We start from the raw sequence: 23,721 nt of genomic DNA, 5'->3' as shown, positions 1-23,721 counted from the left end.
CTACCAGGTGCCCAGAATTCTCTAATGGCCAATCTCAGCAGGCACTTCTCCACAGACTGTGAGTGGGCGATGCACAATTCTGTCCTGAATAAGATCTTCACTCAGTGGGGAACACTGGGATCTGTTTACATCCTCTAAATGAGCAAGAGATTCACCTTGCACTGGTCCAGCGCAGCTTTGCCAACCAGACCAGTTCACTCATGTGTTAGTTTTGTTCAAAATAGGTATTAGTCTTATAAGAATGTGTTTAGTGGTTAGACTCTATAGAATTTTTATAAGTCCTTCTGCATTCATCTTATTTGTAACACCTGTATTCCATGCTATAAGGAAATACGTAAGTTTTGCTTTGTGACTTTGAAAACGTTTGCTCTAAACTTGTGAACTCAGATGGGAAGAGTGTGCACTTCACCCATCCAGAAGAACTATCAGAATCAGATGGCCTATCAAGGAACATTGCAATACAAAGGATTGACAAATGACCATATCACGCCTTGGAAATGCTACATGCAAGGAAGCTCATCCTATGGATTTGGAACCTGAATGAAGGAAATAAAATAAAGACACAGGGAAATTTCCCATCTCTTTGCTGTTTGAACTCTCTCAGGTCCAGAGACACTAAACTGAATCCAGCAATCTCCAGGGGTTACCTCCTGGGTCTGTCCTGAAAGACACTTTGAATTGACAGATCACTACAACTCTGTCACTCTTGGGATTTAGATTGCAACACATTTGTGCATAGGTTTTCTTGCTTTAACCTGTAAATAACTCTCTTTTTCCTAATTAATAAACCTCTAGATTGGCTACAGGCATGGTCTTTGATGTAAGATCTAGGGTACCTATTGATCTGGGGTACTGACTGGTCTCTTGGAAAGCAACCTGAATATTTTGTGATTTTTTTTTTAAATGTAAGTGACCATTTACGTTCAGTCCAGCTTTCCTGGGTGGCAAGATAGACTAGAGAGTGTAAGGGGACTGTCCATGGTAAGACTGTTATAGTGATCCAGGAGTTCAGATTTGTTGCTGGCTTGGTGAAACCTAATTATAGAAAATACCACCAGTTTGTGGTATCTGCCCTGTTTTTGACAGTCTGCCCTGAGGTAGGCACTCACAGTTGTGAGCCACTCGTGACAGTGTAACAATGGCATTTCTCCAACAGTAATCGGTCATCTCCAGAATCTACAGATTTTAGATTACTTCTGTCCTTGAAAGGCTTCAGGGCTTCAGAGCTTTCCATTGGTTCCTTGTGGATCCATCTAGCAGCGATCAGTGTCATCTATGCTCTGGTAGAGGGACACTCTGTTTTTACTCACCCAACAACAGTTAGATTCCTGACGGGTCTAGTTAGGATATTCCCATTGGTGATGAAATCTTCACCACAAGGGGACCTCAATCTCATACTGTCAGTACTTACCCGACCAACATTTGAAACACTGACCACATGTTCTATGTTCCACCTTTCCATAAAAGTTTCCATTTTTGTTGCCATTGCTTTGGCCAGAAAGGTAAGTGAACTGGGAGTACTTGTGGCTGATTTGCCATACAATATTTTTCATAAGGAAAAGGTTTCCCTTCACCTTCACCCAAAATTCATCCCGAAAGTAATTTCTGAGTTTCACATCAATCAATCTATCCACTTACCAGTTTTCTTCTCAAAAACCTCATGCTTCCAATGAGGAGAGGATGTCAGACTCTCTGGACATCAGACAAGCTCTGGTGTTCTACCTGCATGGGACAAAACAAATTAGACAATCACCAAGACTATAATGGAACAGTCCAAAAGACAAACATTTATCTGCTCAAAGACTCTATACATGAATCTATGGCTGCATCATCATGTGTTACCAACTGGTGCATATTCCTCCCCCGCATGGGGTGAGAGCCCATTCCACTAGGGCACAAGCCACCTCAACAGCATCTCTTAGACAGGTACCTATACTAGAAATCTTTAGGGCAGCTACCTGGAGCTCCATCCATACATTCATGAAACATTATCCAGTAGTTGAAACATCCTCTGCAGATTCAGCTGTTGTGACTGCAGTACTACAAGCATCCATACCAATTGCATCTTCCCACCCCACGCCTGTTTTAAATACTGCTTGTTAATCACCCATGTGTGAGTGCTGATCTTTGTGCATATTCCAAAGATGAAATGGAGGTTACTTACCTGTAACTGGAGGTTCTTTGAGCTGTGTGGTCCCTATCCATACTCCACTACCCACCCTCCTTCCCCTCTGCTTTGGATCTTATCTGATTCATAGTAAGACACAGGAAAGCGTTGGTCCACGCTGCCCTTTATTCCCTTGGTTTGGAGCACAAGGAGCACAACTGTGTATGTGTGGATCAACAGACACAACTTGCTAGAAATCTCCAAACTCAGGCATATAGTGCACATGCGAATACAGATACGTACCACACATCTCAAAGAACCTCTAGTTATAGGCAAGTAACCTCCATTTTTCTTACCACTCATGGCTAGACTGGATTTTTTTCTCTTCAAGTCAGTCCAGTTCCTGCTGCTTGGCTCTGTTTCCCTCTTACCAGCTCTTAGCATTCACAGCTTTGCACAATCACATACAAGTGGGACAATCTGCATGAAAAAGTAAGAGTGTTTTTAATTAAGAAATTATTTAGAGCTTTGAGGAAGGTGGTACAGCCACTTGTTATGCAGCAGCGCATCCTATCAGCAGGCACCCTAACCATATTCAGCAAATGATAGTTCTATTCTTTCCTTGGCATGGGGTCACAGAGCTACATGTGTTCAGAGCATCTGGTCCTGGTGCTTTGGGGACTGCAACAAGGTAAAGATTGCTATTTCTAATTGCTAACATATCAGGAGGTGCAATGGAAGAATTCCTCCAGCCCCCTCTGCCTCTTACTCATACGCTACTTCTGAACTTCATCAACATGCAATTAGTTAGAGTCTGCACAGCACAAGATCCTTCCAAAAAGCTCTGCTTTGCCGGTAAGTATGTTCTTGCTGGGGTTATCACTGCTGCTGTCTGGAGAACATTCCAGTAGACACCCACAGGACAATTCTTCTGCTTTGGATTGGATTATTACATTTCTATAGCAACTTTCATCCAGAGAAACCCCAAGGTACTTTACAACTACACACACACACACATCTCACTTCACCCACGTCTAAAATACAGCTACCTTGGGATGGAACAGGACAGCTGGATAACAGCTCATATCAATGCTACATAAGTTTAGACAGGAAGTAAAGAAGAAACCTAAATTCAATTAAAAATATAGAATATAATTACCTAAATTGGAATTTAACCTGGAAACTAGGGCTAATTCCTCTAGTCTTGACAAAATGCCAGTGGATCTCTAGTGACCATCAATTTTAATCTCATCTGTGTAAACTCTGAGGCCTGAAGAGTAGGGACCTCATTACCGACCTGTTGATGAATAGGGGGACAAGCAGCCCAGAACTGCTTGAGAACTCCAGGTGGGCAGGGACTCCATAGGGGAGGGTATTCTCTGTCAGCACTTGTTGGTGAGCAAGAGGAAATGACTGATGGTGCAGGCCTCATTTGTGTTTCTGTTATGTGACAGTTTGCATAAAATACACTTAAAGTTTTGAGTTTGGGAGCAATAAAATACTACTATTTGTGTTGGGAAATGCAAGGACAAGAGAACTGCACCAAATGTGCCTGGGGGGAATAATCACCCTGACCAAGGTTTCAGTCGTGTACAATTGGGTAAGGGAGCCTGGACAGGGATAAAGGAAGGTAAGGGGAAGGGCTCCTACCTTCTGCTGGAAGTGCCTCTCTGATTATAAGGATCCTGTTAAGGGGTCTATATATCACTGATTCCTCTCTAAAGACTCAGCACAGAGGTAACTTCAAGATAGTGGATGGCTTTGAAGCAGCAGATGGAGCAGAGCTGAGGTGGCTTTGGGGTGGTGGATGGCACTGAGAAGGCTTAAGGTGAAGCCACTGGTAGCAGCAGCCTACTTGAGAGACTCCAATGTGGGCTTCTGTACTCAGTAATATAAGTTAAATCACTTCTGCTGGGCCAGGTGGTAAAGCTATGGAGCAGCCCAGGCAGCACTTCCCTTAGGAGCTGGCCACTGTCCTGCCAGAATCCTTGGACTCCTCCAACCCTGGACAACAAACTGACTGGGAAAGCTGGGGAGGAGGGAGGTGGGTAGAATGTGTTAAACACTCCCCGCTGCAAGAGGAGGAGTGAGGTTGGGACTATTGCTAAGACACTGTGGGGTGAGATTTTGAGATCTGATGGATTCACAGCTCCATTCGGTATGGCTGCAGCTGTAGGTACTGAGTTGATTTTATTTCAAAAGGCCTTGCTTCTCACGTCAAAGGAGCTTGGTGGTCTCCATTGGCCCTGCATCACTTAGCAGTCCCTCTTCTGGACATCTTGGGAATGTTACTGGTGGACATAGGGGAGAACCATGTGCAGTCTTTCTCTATGGAAGGGAGAGTGAGCAAGGAAGTGGGTAGAATGTGTTAGAGGAGGAGTGAGGTTGGGATTATTACTAAAACACTGTTGGGTGGGAGCCTTGTGATTGCCAACTCTTGTGATTTTATTGTGAGTCTTGCAATATTTGATATTTTTGTTAGAGCCCCTACTGCTGGAATCAAGTTATTTCCTGAGAATCTCAGATTTCATTTAAAAAAAAATGTTTTTAGCCCTCATGGCTGCAGAGAAAAGCCTGAAAACATGAATCCTAAATGTCCCACCACAAGAAGGCAAATTAAAAACCACCTACATTTATTATTTTTTACAGTCTCATTATTTTGAAACCAATCTCATGACCTTTTGGGGTTTGATTCATGATATTTGAATGTTTGGGGGTTGCAATATTGGGTCAGTGTGATACAGGACTCAAGAATTGGGAACATAGTAGACAAGATTATTTGTCTCCCCACGCATGATGGGAAGAGATTAACTGGATCCTACCACAATCCACTTAATATTAAAAATGTGTACAGTCTAGGGAGCTTGCTGGTTTCAGTAACAGACAATAATGGGAAAGAGAATTAATTTGTAAGGAGGTGGTGCTGTCTCTTTATATGTGTTTGCCATTTTTACAGTGCTGACAGTCATATGCACAGTTGGTTTAGCATTTTAATTTTAATTCTCAGCATTGATTGTTGTGTTTCCCATCTCGGCTTTTCCAAAAACCATTAAGCTGCATTGCAAGATCCACAGGCCTAGCAATTTATTCTTGGACCAAATGCTAGCGTAAAGCTGTTCAGTTGGGCTTGAGTCTCAGAATGCACCTGCTGCCAGCCATTTGCCAAGGTTCTGAATGAGAGAAAAAGATAGAGACAGAAACTGAGAGGGAGAGAGAGAGAGAGAGACTTTTTCACTGAGTCCAGAGAATTAAGGCCAGCTTGAAATATTCCTTGCTAGTGTCTCTGAAGAATGCATTGGGAGGATGTACTGAACTGTACTTATTTATGAAATCCTGTGTGCTCTTTGCAATTTCGGGGCTTCCTCTGTGCCAGTAGGAATTTTGCCTATGCTGTGAGATATTAATACAAGGGTTACCATCTGCCTGCTTCTGCACTAAGGCAGTTTCTTTTTTTTTTTTTTACATGAAAGTGGATCTGCAGCCCGTGTGTGCTTTTTAATGTCTGCATTAAAGAAAGAGAGAAATCCTGTATACAAGTTAATAATTGTCCCCAGGGCTTTGTCCAGTTAGCGTCCTGTAAGAGCCATCAGATTTTGCACTTCCCAACCCACTAGCAGGAATTTATAGAATTTGAGAAGTTGACAGTCCCAATTCCTCACCATGCACAGAGCTCTGTGAATGTGCTGAGATGTGTGTTTTCTGGGGAATATATTACCCTCAGGAGATGAACAATTGTCAGAAAAGTTGCACGTTGATTCACAACCACAGCTGATTCATATGTGGAATCTTCTCTGCATCACTGGGGCACATGTCGTTGCTTCCTACCTTCAGACTGTTGTCATTAGCCAAACACTCTCTTGGTATAATCCAACCCCAAAACAACCACCCGAGTAAAGATGCTTTAGGTGGACACTAACGGGATGTTTTCAGAGTGGGGTACTGGGATTTAGCTGGACAAAACCAGCCTTGGGGACCAGGTGACTAGAGACCTGTACCCCATTAGGCAATATATTGAAAAGTGATGGCATTTTGATGTATTTATCTGACATCACAGGGGCAATGGTGTCATCTAGCTAGTACTAATAGCTTTAGAGTGATGACACTTTGATATTATAACATCATGAGATCACAAGGATTGCATTGAATTTCCTATCGGACAGCTGCATCTGTGGAATGTTTGAACTATGGTGGAAACTTTGAATTATCTGGTACCTACAGAACCTACAAAGAGCTTCCTTCTCCTGACATTTAGCTCCCAATAGGCTCCATTCCTTGAACATTTTTGCAGTAAAAGTAATTTTAAATGGGTAGAAATAATATACAGATGTGAATTGTGTGTCAAACTGTTTACCACGCGAACTAATTTCCACATCTTATATAACTTTACTACTTGGCAAGAATGAATCATAACTTTTTACTTTCAAACTCAAAACAAGACCAGACAGAAGTGTTTGGGTGTAAAATATAAAACAAATAATTCCATCCTTCTTCATCTCCCTTTCAATAATACCCCTTGTACTTATCCAGCACCTTCCAACCCCAGACCTTATTATTTTATTGTAGTATTACTGTAGCACCTAGGAACCCTAGTCCTGGACCAGGACCCAATTTGTGGGGAGATTGACCCACTACCCCATTGTGCTAGGTACTGTAAAAACACAGAATAAAAAGATACCCCCTGCCTCAAGCGTTTACAATCTAAGTATAAGTCAAGAGACAACAGATGGATACAGACAGATAGGAGAGTTCAAGGAGACAATATGAAACCAGTCTAACTGTTGTCAAGTTTTTGTAGACATCATGGCAAAGGAGGGTTTGGAGGAGGATAATGAGCTAGTTTTGCAGATGTTTATGGGGAGCTTCTTCCAACCATGAGTGGCAGCATGGGAGAAAGCACAGAGGTGCTTGTTGGAAAATTTAACAAGTGGGTGATGGTGGCTGGCATCACGGGCCTATTTAAGATGGGAGTCAATATCTCACTAGTGAATGAGAGATAATAGGTAGGGTGGGGATAGGCTGTGAAAGGATTTGAAAATGAAGACAAGTAGCTTATGTTAGATGTGTTAGAGGAGGGGAAGCTAGGGGAGAGATGCAAAGAAAGAAGTGACGTGGCCAAAATGACAGCTAGGAAAATGATCTTTGCAACAACATTCTGAATAGATATAAGTGGAGCAAGATTGCATTTGTCAAGGCCCGAGAAAAGGATATTTCAATAATTGAGAAGATAAGAGCCTGGACAAGGGTCTTAGGCTGTGTGCATGGATAGGAAAGGCTGTATTTTAGAGATGTTATGCAGAAAGAATTTGCAAGCTTTAGATATAGATGAATGTGAAGACCTAGAGAGAGGTCTGAGTTGAAGATGACACCAAGGTTATGGGTGTGAGTGGCAGACAGGTTGGTGGTGTTGTCCAGAGTGATTGCAGGAGAAGGGGCATTTCTGGGGAAAGGTTTGGGGGAAAGATTAAGAGCTCTGTTTTAGCCATGTTGAGCTTGAGCTGATGGCTACACATCCACAAGGAGATGTCAAAGAGACAGGATAAGATTGTAATTTGGACAGAATGAAACAGGTCTGGAGTAGAGAGGTAGATCTGTAATCGTCCTCACAGAGATGGTAGTTGAATTTGTGTTTGCAGATGAGATTACCCAGAGACAATGTATAAAAGGAGAAGATAAGGGGACCAAGGACAGAACACTATGGAACCTCCACAAAAAGGTGAAGAAGAGATGAGGAGGAGCCTCCAAAGGACAAGCTGAAGGAGAAATTAGAGAGAGAGGAGGATAACCAGGTGCCTCAAAATCTTGTCCTCCCTTGGCTTCCAAACAAAAGAGCATGGTCGATGATGTCAAAGGTGGCTGACCGGTCAAGGAGGATGAAGACAGAATGCTGGTTTTGAGCTTTGGACAAGAAAAGGTAATTAGAGACTTTGGTGAGAGCATTTTCAGTTGAGTGCAAGAGACAGATGCTGAAATGGAGAGGATCTCGATGGAATGGAGGAGAGAAACTCCAGACAGTGATTGTAAACAGTGCATTCAGTGAGTTTATAGATGTAAGAGAGATGGGGCAGATGGAGAGGCAAGCGATGTTATCTTTTTTAAGATGACAGAGATGCTTGTATTGTGGATGTAAAGCGCTATATAATAAGGTGGTATTAATCATTAACTTTATTATTCTTTATTGTGAGGGGAAGAGTCTGAAGGAAGTAAGGTGAAGGAAAAGAGTAAGGGAGGAGATGAGCATGGATGCCAGGGAAATCAGATGGATGAGATGGGTCACTTGGGCAAGTGGAGGGCTTAGAGGAGGAGCACAGACAAGAAACACCCTGTGACAAAAAAGGGTGGAGATAGTTTGTAGTGAGGCAGGGGGATGGGAAGGCAGGCCAAGGGGAGGGGGAAGGTCACATCATATTTTCACAGTGCTTTATAGTTAATAGTTAATTAAGCCACACAAAAGCCCCATGACTCATAATTAGTGGTCACAGTGGAAAGATCCACATTAGAAGTCTTTGTGTGGTAACTATAGGTAAATGTTTGCTTCACTGGTGACCACTATAGCTAAGTAACCCTTAATGGCCCCAGTCTCTGGCTTGAAATCTCTGCCTTGAAATATCTAGATTTTGTAGTACCACTGATTCAAATCCTGGAAGAGATTACTTAGTCCTTCATTTTTCTGAAGTAGATAAATAGAGCTCCATGAGTTTCCAGTTTATCTTTCAGATGAAACTTTAAAATTGGATGCACTGTCTGCCCTGAATAGGCACTAAAAATCCCCTCGCACTTATTGCAACTATGGGAGTTAGCCCTGGTACCCTTGGCCAAAATTTCTTATCCACTTCCACTATTGTGCAGTGTGCTGGCATCAGAGTAATCCCTGGGTGTCATAGAGCTGGCATAGTGATTGTGTGCCATCCCCACTCCTGGTTCGCAGCATAAGCAGAATGGGCAAAGTGCCTTTGCACTCTCTGGCATCCAGAGCTAGCTTTGAGGCCATAGGCAGCCAGGATAAACTCTAAAGTCCTATCTCATTAATTCCCCATTCACAAGCTCAGGATTCTTTCATGTATATGCATATACATTCTAGAGCTTTGTCCAAACTAGTTTTATGGTGATGATTATTGGTTGGGTCCTTTGACACCTTTAGTAGGGGTAGTGATGTCAATTAGAAAAGAGCAACTTTTTTACTGGTAAACTGAGCACATTTGATGTAGAGTCATTGAGATGCAGTAAAAATGCAACCCCACCAGGCTATTTTTAGAGTCACTTTTCATAGTAAAGCAAACTTTTCTTAGTTTTCTCCCTGGGTTATAATTTATTTTTAAATTCTGCAGCTGTTTTGTCTGAAAGCTGGAAGATACTTCACAAAGTGAAATTATTGTACTTTTATGTTGTTAGACTTGAGATGCATGAAGGCCCAGGAGTTAAATAGTAGGGGTTACTTTAGGTCAATATTGAATATGGTATATTGGGAGAGCCAGTGCTCAATCACCTGAATAAAGCAAACAATGGAGGCACAGGACAAAAGTTGGGGACGTGTATATTTCTTTGAGAATTAGCTTGCATTGCATAAACTTAATCTTTCTTGCTGTTTTTTCTGTTTGTGTTAAGAACTCTGTCTAGGCAAGACTTCAATGTGCCACAAACTGCTTTTCAGATGAATGTGTATTGACTCATTTTATGAATCTTACAAGTAAAAGCTGTCTGGGATCGTACACCACTTTCCATCCTTCTCTAAAGCTGTCTTTAACTATTATCGACAATATGTTAATATTTCAACGGATGTTTAACTTCTTAACATTGTCATGAAACAACTACACAGCCCCTCTGAAGACTTGTCTATGGTTTCGAAAGAAATAATCTCAGGCAGGAACTCTATTATTGTGGTTTTTTGTTTTTGTTTACTGTGTATTCAGGCAAATGTAACTAGTTCAAATAACAAGCAAATCTGTAGAACCAAAAGTCCACCAAGTCTCTGACTACAGCTCAATGTCTTGCAAAAGACACTTTCAGTTAGAAGCTCAGTGACTGATTCAATACCATCTGAAACCAGTTGAAAGACCCTCAGTTATTTCACAAGGAGCAGAATTAGGCTCTTCGTGCCAGCACAAATCCACTAAATGCTGAGGACCCAGTTTTCTGTTCCAGGCCAAGACTAGCTCAGCATAGGAATACTGGGGTTGGGGAGAAAAATTGTCATCATCCTACCTTTGCATCTCCCAGATTTTGTGGCCAGCGGGGCACTAGAGTTGTCCCTAGCATAGGTTAAAGCATCTGAGGATTCTTCAGGTACAAAGGGTGAGCCCAGGATGGGTGGGACATGGATGGATGCTGAGCTCCAACAATCCCCGGCTAATATAAAGGTTTCCATAAGGCTACTGCAAGTCACCATTACTTGAGGCTACTCTAAGTTGTGCCAAGGGACATTCTGGTGTTTGCTCTGATGTGGAGATGGTTGGAAAAGTGGTGTAAAGAAATCAACCACCATGGTGCTTCTAACAGAGTTCTGTGGCTATGAGCTCTGCTGCACAAAACCTTTAGCTAATAAATCCTGGTCTCCTAGGTCCTGTGCAGGAGGGGGGAATTTTGGATAGCCCAGAGCCCAATAACAAACCTAGGCCACTGCCTGCAGCTGGAAAACCAACTGTTATGCTCATTGCCAGGGCCCAACCAAATTCACAGTCCATTTTGGAAAATTTCACAGTCAGAGCGTTTTTTAAATCTTGAATTTCACATTTCAGATCTTTAAATCTTAAATTTCACAGTGGTGTAACCATGGGGGTCCTGACCCAAAGGAGGGTCATGGGGTGGGCAAGGCTATAGTAGGAGAGTCGTGGTATTGCTGCCATTACTTTTGCACTGCCTTCAGAGCTGGGTGGCCAGAGAGTAGCAGCTGCTGGCTAAGAACCCAGCTCTGAAGGCAGCGCTGATGCCAGCAGCAGCGCAGAAGTATGGGTGGCAATACCCAGCTGCTGCTCTCCAGCCACCCAGCTCTGCAGACCCCTCTGCAAGAGTCAGATTTCATGGTCCATGGCGTGTTTTTCATGGCTGTGAATTTGGTAGGGCCCTACTCATTGCTGAAAGCAGCTGGAAAGGCCATTTCTGAAGCCTTAGCACAGAGGTTCTCAAACTGGGGGTCGCGAGGCTATTACATGGGGAGTCGCGAGCTGTCAGCCTCCACCCCAAACCCCACTTTGCCTCCAGCATTTATAATAGCGTTAAATATATTTAAAAGTGTTTTTAATTGATAAGGGGGGTTGCACTCAGAGGCTTGCTATGTGAAAGAGGTCACCAGTACAAAAGTTTGAGAACCCCTGCCTTAGCATAACTAACAGACCAGGAGGAAAGGGTGCAAGTGAGTGACCACAAGGAGTAAACATGACCCTGTGCCCTCCTGACTTGAGCTTTTAGCTGAAGAATGTGGTTTTGCAAGATGGAGAGTCTGACAATAGTTAACTATGTGTATGTGAAATACAACTGGTTAACTGGTGGAAAATTCCATGCCTGACAGGCTGGAAAACACTGCACTACAGGCTGTAGAACTCCACACTTACTTAGCTTCTGCTCAGCAGTTTTTTTGATGAACAAGCTATGTAATACTAACAAATTAGGTATAAAAACAGGAAGAAATCTAAGCTCAGTGGACACTTGAACACCTCTCAAGTTCCCCTGCAGATGGAAAGCTGGCCACTGGACATCTATAGAAATCCACTCAAGACCTCCTCAAGAACTTGGGTAAATATTAATCTGGGTAGTTTCATCTGGGGTTCTGTACTAACCCATTACAGACGTGTGTAAGTGCTGGATACTAAATAAAGTGGAAGCCTTTAGTGAAAGCACTTTTGTTTGCCTGCTTGCATCAACAGTTGGCCAGACGGCATGTCCCTATTGATCTATTTCCTGCCATCGCCTTGCAAAGAGTAAATTCACCAAGAGCTTTGGGTTCAGCAAAGCCTCGGGTAATGCCTATGCCACCACTCTACTCTGCTTTTGCTTTTCCAGCTAGTGCTGCTCAATGGTGATTGAATTTTAGCCAGTAGGTCTGGGTCAACCAGTTCAGACAAAATAAAAACTGGCCCAAATCTTCACCAAAATGGTAAAAAAAATTTTTGGTGGGTGAGGGGTTGAGGAGATGTTCAAAATGCTCAGGTAATTTAATTTTGTCCTATTACTTTTAATTTTTGTCTCTCCTCTTCTCATTTGCCATCTTGATGAGACATAGTACCCAATAACATGAGAGAGCTTGTTCATGGGGTATTTCTGGCCAGGCTGGAAATAGGAAGGCGCAGAGATCAGGCATGTTCTTATGAGGTATCCATTCAGCCCAATTTTGCAAACCTCAAAAGTCTAGCTAAGGTTCAGCAAAGTATCCAGACTTTAGTGCTTAACCAAACCTCTGAACTTTTTAAGATTCATCAGCAATTTATAATAGTTCTCACTCAGTTACTGGCTTGCATTTTTATGTTTTTTAATTCTGGGGATTCAATTGAAATGTCATGATTAACATAACAATGTTTATTTTTAAACTAACCTTTCATCAACAAACCCCTCCAGAGCTTCTGGTTTAGCTTGTTGGCTGTCATGCTTCTTGTCCCAAGGGAAACCTTCCCTGGCTGATCATGCTGTGCTGTGACATTGACAGCTTTTTGCCGCAGGGAATCTAGAACTCGGGGGCCTCATTTTCCCTAGGTGAAGAGATAACAACATTGTGTCACTTTAGCTGTTTTTGGGGACAAACAAAGTAATTCAAACAAAAAATGAGATGATTATAGTAGATTAACCTTGCTCACTGCCCGCTACACCATCTGTAGAATGCGGCAGATAATACTTAACTACCACAAAGAAGCATTGTGAGGCTTCATGAATTAATATTTATAAAGGGACAGATTATCCATTGCTCTTTACCTTGTTAGTCATTTATACCAGTGAAAAGTGGGGCTAAAATTCTACTGTTCTGGTTTAATGACATTTTAAAATTCTACTGTTCTGGTTTAATGACATTTTAAGGATAAGTTGTACAGGGCAATAAAGAATCTGACTCAAAGAGTTTTCAAACCAACTGTTTTTAAGCACAGAACTATTGACCCTTGAGTGAAGGCATTTGTAATGGCCATTTCTGTAGGTTCCCTTCTCAGATATTTATGTCAATAGCTTTACTGGTTTCATGTTTTTGCCACTTCTGCTACAGCACCGTGTATCCTAGTTTTACTGAAAATGAGGCACAGAGGAGTTCAAAAACTTGTGGGAGGCCCCATGAGCAATTGGTAGAACTCATAACTGCTGACTTTTAGTTTGTCTGCACATGGATACATTTCCTTCCTTTATGGCAGGAGTCTCTGGAAGCTGAAACACCAATAATGTTTGTCTTCTGGAGATCTTCCAGGATGTCCCTCTTTGATAAGTCTCTAGAAACACCACTTCATTGTGACCCTCTGTTTTGTTTCCTGATGTCCAGTAAGACGGCTATGCCTTCTTAATTAACCATAACAACTGAATAACTAAAATAAAAGTAATCAAGTTAGAACAATGAGGATCTTTTTTGCAAGCTTCATCTAATCTGTTCCTAGGTTCAGTCTCCAGCCTAGCTCTAGCTGCAACTGACTGCTGACAAACAAAGCTTTAGAGCTCTGCTGCACCATATGTTCCAGATGACAAAAGGTGCAGTAATCATATACTATTGCCATGCTTCTCAAAGCTCCATAAACCACCTCTTCTTGCTGGAATTTATCATTGAGCATCAGTCAGACAAGGTGACTGGAGAGTGCCTCTGGAACACTCCCAACTTCTTTAAGCAAGAGAGAGTGTGTGTTCTCCCACAAACACCTATCCCATTGGTACAGCAGCAGAGTGCACCGAGCAAATCGGAGCTGTCAGTAGTTCAGCAGGGAGAGAAAGGGAAGTTCACTGTTGTGTAGTATCTGGAGTTTCCATTGGTTGAAGGCAGGGAGGAGATTGGAGTTTTGTTTCTATTAAGATCGAATGATGTTAGTAAGGTTGTGAAAAGAAGAATTTCTATCCTTTTGTACTCCTGTTCATCCCCAACATTTTGCTTTGTATGCAGAACTGTCCAGAAAAATACTAATCAGACAATTGCTTTAGTGCATATTCTTATTATGAGTCTGTCACCAAGAGCCTAACTTCTCGAGCCTTTTCCTGATTAATCATATTCTTCTCATCAGTCGTTTCCATTGTATAATATCAGATAATGATCCACATCCGTAGAGGAAAAGGTTCCCCAATAATTAGAAACTGCCACTATTGGGAACTCCAGACAGAGTGGTGTCCATAACTTAAAGTGATGGGAACCTATTCAGGTAACAATTTACTATTATCTCTAGGAGATTACAGCATTCAAAGACTTCATACTTTGACTCAAAGAAAAAAAAGAAGGTGGGGGGAGCGAGGGAAGGGAAGGAGGAGCCTGAACAGAAAGTATGAGCGCACCTATAGTGAATCTCCCACCTCTTTGAGTGTATGCTGTGATTATGCATCTGCTATTATGCGAAAAGAAATGGGTTTTCTTCTGACATCTGTTCCATGTTTGCTCACAGAGAGCATCCTGTTACAGTAGCCATCTGAATCATAAAATCATACTCAGTAGGGCTGAAAAAGACCCAGCCCCCATCCAACCTTTAGGAGCTACTGAATGATTTGTTCCCTACACTGTGCTCTCCAGTGTTTTGTCAATCTAGTTTTCAATAACTCAAGTGACAGGATTTCTACTGCTTCCTTTGAGAGATTGGCCACAGTTTGATACTTCTGGCCATGGGACTGTGGCATTTTTTATTATAGTCCAAAATGAACAACTTTGAAAATAGTCTTTTAATGTCCAGATAGCCTCTATTATGAAAAGTAAAATAGGTGCCTGAGGGTAAACCACGTGATTCAGGAGTGGAAAAGCTAAAACATGCTTCCTCACATTGTCGGCCAGATAGATGTTCTGTTGTCAAAGTTCAAATGCTTATGTTATATCTTAACATTGATATTTAGTCTCTGCAGGATTGCTTCCCTGTTTTATCGGGCTGCTGTGATATGGAGATATAAATAGTTGCTATTGACATCTGGGCTTCCCTGTTATAATGCCAAGGTAATTGGCATGTTATTAATATATTAGGTAGGTAATAGGTTGGTGATCAGACCAGGATCTATCAATGAGGACAGCAATTTGGTGCACAAGATTCTCTGAAAGTAGAATTGTTCAGGACTTTAACATAGTATGGTAACCTATAATTCACCCCACCACAATAAATCTGCTCCAAGATTTATCACATGATAGGAAAGCAGCATACTCTACTGCTTGACACAGGGAACTGAAATTTAGGATTGCTGAATTTTAGGCTCTGCTTTTCTACTGAACATCTGGGAGCATGTGTGATTTTTTTGGCAAGTTAATGATAGAAAAATAAGGGAGGTGTCACTGATTTGTAAAAATCAACAGAATCTTAATTTCAATTGTGTCACCCTCTGCACATGGCAGGTGGGGACTTGCTGCCCCTCTGGATCCTCTGGTTGGTGGAAATTTTGAAAATACAGTTTTGTCGGAAATGGGTTAAATTGGGTGTCATGTGAAAGCTCTTTCTCCCATGAACACAATGGTACCACACATGACAAACCTACAACAATTATGTAGTTATATACTTGAGTAAATATTTTTTGAAAACTTTAACTATACTTTATACTTTAACACAGGCATGTCAAGCATGCAGCCCTCACAAAGTTAAATTGTGGCTCTTGATTGACAGTACTGTGGTATCAGTTAATTCTCAGAACATGATACCTGATTAATTTTTTAATGGTATACATTACTATCAATGCAAGGAGTGCTTCAAGTTGATTTGCCATCACTGGCAAAAAAGAAACAGTTCAGTGATATTGATTCTCAGCTTTGTTCATTATGCCAAAAGAGTTGTAAAGGGCACTGATTAAGACATCAGCATCCAACCACAAATTACTGGAATCCATCCATAAATGGTATGCACATCATAACATGACATAATTTAGTACAATCCCCAAGTTATTTATTATAAAAACCTTGTTTTACTTTGGTCTTGAGCATTTTTAGGCATCAATGGGGAGATGAAGAGTACCAACTAGTAGTTCTTAATGACCTACTGAGCACAATGGAGAGCTGCAATATCACAAACTGGACCAAGAAATTTGATGAAGTTGAATTGGTGACAAACACATGGGATGGTACGGTGATTCATGAAGATGGTTGAGTTTTTGCTACTCTTTATTCAATTTGTCTGGGAGGCTAATTGGAATTTGCACCTCACAGCACTGGACGACTTTGTGAAATACTTTTTTACTTTAGATTTAACTAACTATTCTGCAATGATTGTCTGGTACCTCACTGAAATCAGCAGTGCAGAAAAGTCTGACCCTGATATATGGGAAGAATTCTGAAAAGGAAATTGAGTTGTTAAAAGGTCGCCAGTTCCCTTCTGTGTACTTGTTTCGGACAAAGCCCTAGAACACAAAAACAGAGCAATAAAGTCGTTGGGGGTTAGTGGGCATAACACGGCACCCCAACGCTCTTTCCTGGCAACCTCAGAATTTTATTGAATTTTGAACAAAGCATTAAGCATGGTTGGGATGACTTCACCAGAAGTAACCAAGCACCATTTAGACTCTTTGGGTGCTGTTAAATGCCAAGAAGGGGCAATTTTAAAGCTACAAGATGAGCTTGCTCACACTGACAACCTATTTGTGTATGACAGACCAGAGCTCATTAATATCATGACTAAAGCAGTCTTCAGTGATGAGATAGCTAAATATATCAGTCAAATGGATACTTTGGGTCATGACTTGTATGAAGCCTTCGAAGTCCAAAGAATTATCCAAAGCTCTGTCAATATGTGGGCTCTAATCAAGAATAGACTAAATTTGTGCTCAAATGCAAAGAAGAAAATCAGAGTGAAGGTGCCAAGGATTATTACAGAACTAACTACATGCAGATCATTGTTAGCTCATCTCCTGGTCATGTCCATATCTAAGCATCATGTTAATTTATGTGAGACTTGGAGAAAGTACGCGTTCTCCATGGCACCACGGTGGATGTTTGAATGCATTGGAACAATGCATATGTGCCAGGCAAAAAGCAAATGAATGCATACCTTGCATGTTCTTCTTAGCCAGCACCCACATCATCAGAACTTTATGCAGCAGAGGCTTTTCAGCGTATCAATTATAGATGATATGGCTGAAGTACAAGCTCTCAACAAACCAGAAACTGTTAACACAGGCTGAGATTTGACTTGAACACTTCATTACAAGGCTACAGAGAAAATACTTCACCTAAGATGAAGTCCACATCATGTCTGACATATATGCCGACGAATTAATTAAAAATATTACCAGAAAGAAGAGACTCCACAATATTGCACCTATCCAATACAAAATCAATGATTCCATGAACATCTCCAGTGACACAGTGAAAAAGCTACTGTCTCATACTTGCACAAAGGATGAGATAACCAAATGCTTTTCAGGAAAAATGCTCCAACAAAGAATTGCTTGAAGAATTTCATTGTTGCATGGCAAAATGAAGCAGCTGCTCACACTTTCTGTGGAGTTTCTTTATAGTTCCAATGAGGAGGCTGACACTAAAATTATCTTGTATGCCATCAATGCCACAGAGAGAGGCGCTACTAAACTCCAGATTTTTGCACAAGACAAAGGGGCAATCTATGTAACTATGAGGAAATGTGCTGTAGCATTCTGTAGTTGGTGGAATTTGCTAAGGGCTAAAGGTTTCATAGCCATGTATATTACATTGTTGTACTCTAGATGGGAGATGACAGTAATGTACAATTAAGGACAGATAATCACACCAACATAGGAGAGTATTCTAGCCAACTGAAGATGGTAGAAAACATTACTAGCAGATGATGCCATCCAAGAGTTTAGCATTAGCAAGGAATCCAGGAGTACTCCTAAACTATGGGCTGAATTTGACCAGTTGTGGGTGTATGCTTTCAATCAAAGGAGATTGAAGAGTTTGCAACTACAATGCAAAGTCGTTTTCTTCTGCTCAGCATCATCATCTCCTTCTTGATCAGGTTCTGCTTAACCAGCTGTTCTTCTTCCATGTAGTAATCTCATCCAAACACTGGACCATCCTGCTGCTAGTAGTATGTTCATATTGATGAAGGATAAGTAGAGCTGTGTGACCTGCATATTGGTGGCACTTTAAGTAACTGAGGAGGCATGTGGACCTCTCAAAATCAGATTCCAGAGTCTTTGCCAAACTGGTGATACAAAATACGCTACACACCCAAAAACATTAGCAGGATATTCCTGGTGTGCTGTGTGCTGAACAACACAGTCACCTCTGCCTCATATAAACATGACTGATTCCACCCAGTGTGACACAATGTGTGTTAGTTTTCATATATAAACAGATGCTCACACCTGTAAAGTGCTTTCAGATCTGTAGATGAAAACTGAAATCAGCATAAAGTATTATTATTACGTTATATCATGTGGTAGGACAGCAGTAGACAACAGTGTAAAAATATTTGTTATGTAGTCATCCTGAATTGTTTAATTTTAGTTATGTACTTCCACCAAGTAAGGAACATAAATTAGAGCTATTTCCTCATCTGTGAATCAAAGCAGTGTTTGTCTTTCAGTTTTTGCCCATGCAATCTCAGCTGTGTCAGGGGATCATGTCTCATGATATCACAACAATACAAATTTCAAACTGCACTGAAAGTCCCCACAAGGAGAAGAAAAATTCTCCTCTACTTCCACACTCTGAAAAGGACTCTGTATGGCTTACATTTCTGATATGGAGCAATGCACTGGATTGGCTTTGGTCAGACTGTATGACAAGAAGCAACTCATCATGATGCATGGGCTTTGTCAGAGATTCAAGAAAGACTATGTTGTTTAAAATTGGATATCAATCATATGTATTGAAATACCTGCTCTGCCTATTACAGTCCATCCAGTAAGCTATATACATACACCAGAGAGCAACCAGAACTGACTTAAGGAGGTTCAGCCCTCCTCTCTGCTTTTTGTTAATGGAATAACAATTCAGCTTCTCATTTAATTTTGGAACTTGCAGGATACTCAAATTATGCCAAGGTGGAGAGACAAGAAATATTGTCTAATGGTGAGAGTTAGGGACTAGGAGCTGGGGTGCCTGCAGTTCTATTCCCCCTCTACAAATGACTCACTGCATAACTTTATGTAAGTAACTCAATCTCTCTGTGACCCTATTTGCCTCACAGTGGATTTGTGAGGTTTCACTAATAAGTGTTTATAAAGTGCTTCCGGAACATTTCAGACAGCTCTTCTACACACCTCTTTTTGTCAGAGATGATCAGACCATTGCTCCCTGTCAAGATTTCTTATGGTATTAGTGAAAATGACTTGAATGAATGAATTCCACACATTGAAACAATCTATCAAAGGAGGCAGGCAAAGCCTCATAGAGTTTAAGGCCAGAGGGGACCACGAGATCATTTAGTGCAACCTCCAGTATTTCAGAGGCTGCTAAATACCACCCAGCCACCCACTACCAAACCAACAACCACAATTAAACCAACATATTACAGTCGACAGAAGACTAAACTATTACATGCCACAGACAGGGAATAGAAGGGGCCGAGTGATACCAATGCCCAAGCCCCCTTCAATTGTTGGGGATTAATTTAGTGAGAGATATCCAGATAATCCCAACAAGTCCACCATACCACATGCTGCAGAGGAAAAGAAACAAAAATACCTAAGGTCCCTGCCAATCTGACCTGAGGGAAAATTCCTTCCATACCCTGGATGTGGCAATCAGTTATATCTTGAGCATGTGTGTAAGACCCACCTGAGAAGAGAATTATTAGTAACTGCAGCACACTGGCCCATTCTGACTAGCATCCTATCTGATGCTTCAAAAGAAGGAGATGGAAAAAAAAATCAGGTAAAGCAAATGTTCCTGAGCTCTGCTGAAACCTCCTCATAGAGGTTTTCAAGAGAAAATGGAATCACACAGGGAGGCAATGGGGATGCCTGCATTGGTGTGAAAGGCTAGATGGAATATTTCAACCTTATCAAAATACTTCATTTTTATTTTTTTTTCAAAACAAAATTTTGTCAGGATTTACTCATTCCCACAGAACATTTAACCTTTTGATAAATCAATATTTTCTGACAAAAATGTTCTGTCAGAAAATTTTTGAACAGTTCTTCTTGGGACATAAAGGTTGGATAAAATTCTCCATCAAATATGCCCTTGAGGACACAACAAGTTCTAATGATTCTTTCATGCTATCTGTTTTTTGGGACACACTCTGCCTATTTCACGAGTTAGGCTCTGGGAAGTCAAAAGAGCACGCAACCATTCACAGGGCAGCTTCATCTACACCACTGCCACTTTCTTCAACAGGGATAGCTGCTTCATGGGATGCGATTTTTTCCAAAAGGAACTTTTCTTTATCTTTTATTCTTTTCTTTCTCAGCCACTTCCATCACCCTAGCTGTAATTCTTCTCCTCCCTGTATAATTTTCCCTCTCTCTCTCCTTCCTTCCCATTTACCTTTCCTGTCTCTTCTGTTTCCTTCCTCCCCTCTATTTTTCCTCCCCTAACTGTTCTGTGCATGCTTTCTCAGCGCAGAAGAAAGCACAGCCTGTAGATTTGCTGGTTTTATTTGCCATTTTCCTTTAGGCGTTTCTAGAAATGAGCTATTAAAGGACCATTTCAGTTTCAGGAACAATCTCAATGGTGATGGATAGAATTTATGATTCCAACATGAATTTCCCAGATGTTTAGACACAACATGAAAATTGCTGAGCACCAGTTTTAAAATGTGTATGCTTTTGTAAATGTCTGCAAGCAGCTGCTGCAGGATCCTGATCTGCACACTGTCAGCGTGATTCTGTATTCTGCTGAGCTGTCCTGAGTGGCAGATTGCAAACATTTCCTCTTGCAAGGACAGCAGCTGGATAACAATCATGGAGGTGATACTGGACATTGCCAGCTTAATATTCCATCATAGAGGGAGTAAGTGGTCAGTGATTAGTGTGCAGGCAGCAAATCTCTGTTAATAATGACAACATGATCACAAGGTTGGAAAATGATTATGTATTATTTTATAACATCATGTGTATTCACAAAGCTTTACCAACAAGCACAAGAAGACAAATTCTGTGATCTGAAGAATATACATTGTAGGTGACCAACACACAGACTTGGGCGATCAAGTCCAGGCCACACAACGTTTGCTCAAATGAGGCTGCCTTGGTACTTGTTAATGAAAAGTTGATCCATTTAAATTGTCTACTATGAGAATGGTGTCCCAGCAATTCAATCTGTGCTTCTTGTATACATTAGAATCCAGAGTAAGAAAAACGGGAGAAAAACCTAGTCTTCTAAGCCCTCATTTTACATTCCCGTTTCTCATTACTCCACTTTTACTCTCTCGTTTTTGAATTTTTTTTCCAGATTATTTGAGTTCTCAGTGTTGTTTTAGTAATATCTCACAAGCTGTGACTTACTGCCTCTTGTCTATCTTTAGTTTGCTTATTCACATCAAACTTTGGGAATTTGGGAAGCGTGCACCTAAGAATGCACTGTGCATTCGAGAGCAAGCACCATTTGAAATGCTCAGTGCTAGAAACCAGCAGAAAGGTTGTAAGAGCTACTGGGCCCTTCTAATACCACCTTAAGTGTCTGGGTGAGAATGGCGAACAGCTATGGAAGGAGTCCCGCTGAACTCGCGGCTTTTCTGCTGGAGCTTGATACTGCCTATTTTAAGGGTTGTGGGTTTTTTTTACTCTCTCTGTGGAAAAGTGCAGTTCCAGAACGTACACAATCCCAGAGAGCCCAATTCCTGAGTCAGGATGGCCTTGTTACTAAAGCAGAGGACTAAGAGGCAAGAAATCTAAGGTTTTTTTCCCAACTCTGCTACAACCACTCTTTGTGACTATGGGAAAATCACTTTACCTTCTCTTTGCTTTAGTTTCCCTGCCTGTATAATGGGGGTAGTAATACCTACCTCCCAGGGACAATGTGAGGCTTAATTCATTCATAGTTGCACAGCATTTTGCAATCCTTGAATAGAAGGTGCGATAGGGATGCAAGATAGTAATTCCTTAGCATTTAAAAAAAAAAAGAAATTAAAGGCAAAAAATGCCTGAGGCTTCATTGTTGAGGTTTTATAAGAACAAAAAACCAGGGTGGTGGGAATGTTCAGTTATTACCAAACTGGTCAGGCTTTGTGTTGTGTATTTGGTTGTCATGGTTTTTGTTGCTATGGCAACTGAGTTAGATTATTATGGGTTAGCTCAGCCAGCTTCAGCCGGCTGAGTGAGCTCTCTGTCTCTGTAAATAAAATGGTGGTTTTGTTAGCTGTCAGCTCTCTGGCCTCAACTGATTTCTAACTAAACCGGCTCCCCCCAAGGATATAACAAGTGGCAACGAGGGTGAGATTCCTGTGCTGCTCCAGTAACAGAAGGCAGTAGAAGTCAAGGTAAAGAACAAACAAACAAAAAAGCTGCTTGTTTGCACTGACTGTGAAAGTGAAACTAAAATCATGGCTACTCTGACCAGGCCACTGGAACCTTTTGATGAGAATATAGAGCAGTGGCATGTGTATACTGAGCGTTTTGAGCTTTTTTTTATTGCAAATGACATTACAGAAGCGAAGAAGGTGCCAATATTCTTAAGTGTTGTAGGGGCTAAAACCTACTCCCTGCTACACAGCTTACTACACCCTGTTAAGCCAGCAACTAAATCTTACAATGACATAGTGGAAATCCTGGGGTCCCATTTTTCCCCTAAACCACTGGTAATTGCTGAAAGATATAGGTTCCACAAAAGAGACCAAAAGGAAGATGAAACAGTTGTACAATTTGTAGCCATTTTAAAAAAGCTAGCAGAACACTGTGAATTTAAAGAAATGTTAAATGATGCCCTGCGTGACAGGTTAGTGTGTGGCCTCTACAGTGAAGCTATACGGAAGTGCCTACTGACAGAGGCTCAGCTTACATTACAGAAGGCTGTTGATATTGCTGTCTCCATGGAACTGGCTACAAGGGAGGCGCAATACATTGGTGCATCCCCTAGGGTGCAAAAAGTGTCACAAGAACCAACCCACAAAACTGTGCAGAGTCAAGAATGTTACCGCTGTGGTAAACCGGGTCACCAGGCATCAGAATGCTGGTGTAAGGACCTGGTGTGTCGACACTGTGGCAAAAAGGGACACATTGAGTGTGCCTGTAAACAAAAGAAAAAGAGGCCTGTGGTCTGGCCGACAAAAAGAGGAACCCTGCATACCCTAGAGCAGACCCAGGATGATCAAGTTGACACCTCATCGCAAGAGGAAGTGCTACTGCATGTTTTGTCTTTGGCAATGGGCTCACATGAATACTGGGTAACCCCGTTATTGGATGGCAAACCTATACGCATGGAACTGGACACCGGTGCAGCCGTCTCGCTGGTCTCAGAGACTGTGTATAAAGAAAAGCTACAGCATCTTCCGCTTAAGGCAACAAAAACTGTTCTGAAGACGTATACGGGAGAAGCTGTGCCCATGTTGGGCACTATTGATGTTAAGGTGGAGCTCAATGGACAGGCTGCTAAATTGCCACTGTTTGTGGTGAGAGGTAACTACCCAGCC

The 23,721-nt window shown here is 41.5% G+C and overlaps 1 long non-coding RNA gene across 1 annotated transcript; it reads right to left on the bottom strand.

Annotated features, from left to right (window-relative positions):
* Positions 1-2,460: 2,460 nt before the first annotated feature.
* On the bottom strand, positions 2,461-22,241 carry LOC123370071. The gene is made up of 3 exons (XR_006579265.1): positions 22,099-22,241; positions 12,630-12,783; positions 2,461-2,587 (listed from the first exon to the last, which is right to left on the bottom strand). It is a non-coding gene; the product is annotated as an uncharacterized LOC123370071 (long non-coding RNA).
* Positions 22,242-23,721: the final 1,480 nt, after the last annotated feature.

Source organism: Mauremys mutica, chromosome 4, assembly GCF_020497125.1.
Source record: "Mauremys mutica isolate MM-2020 ecotype Southern chromosome 4, ASM2049712v1, whole genome shotgun sequence".
Lineage (NCBI taxonomy): Eukaryota > Metazoa > Chordata > Testudines > Geoemydidae > Mauremys > Mauremys mutica.
The sequence above is the reverse complement of the archived record's forward strand: the minus strand, read 5'-3'. Positions and strand labels throughout refer to the sequence as shown.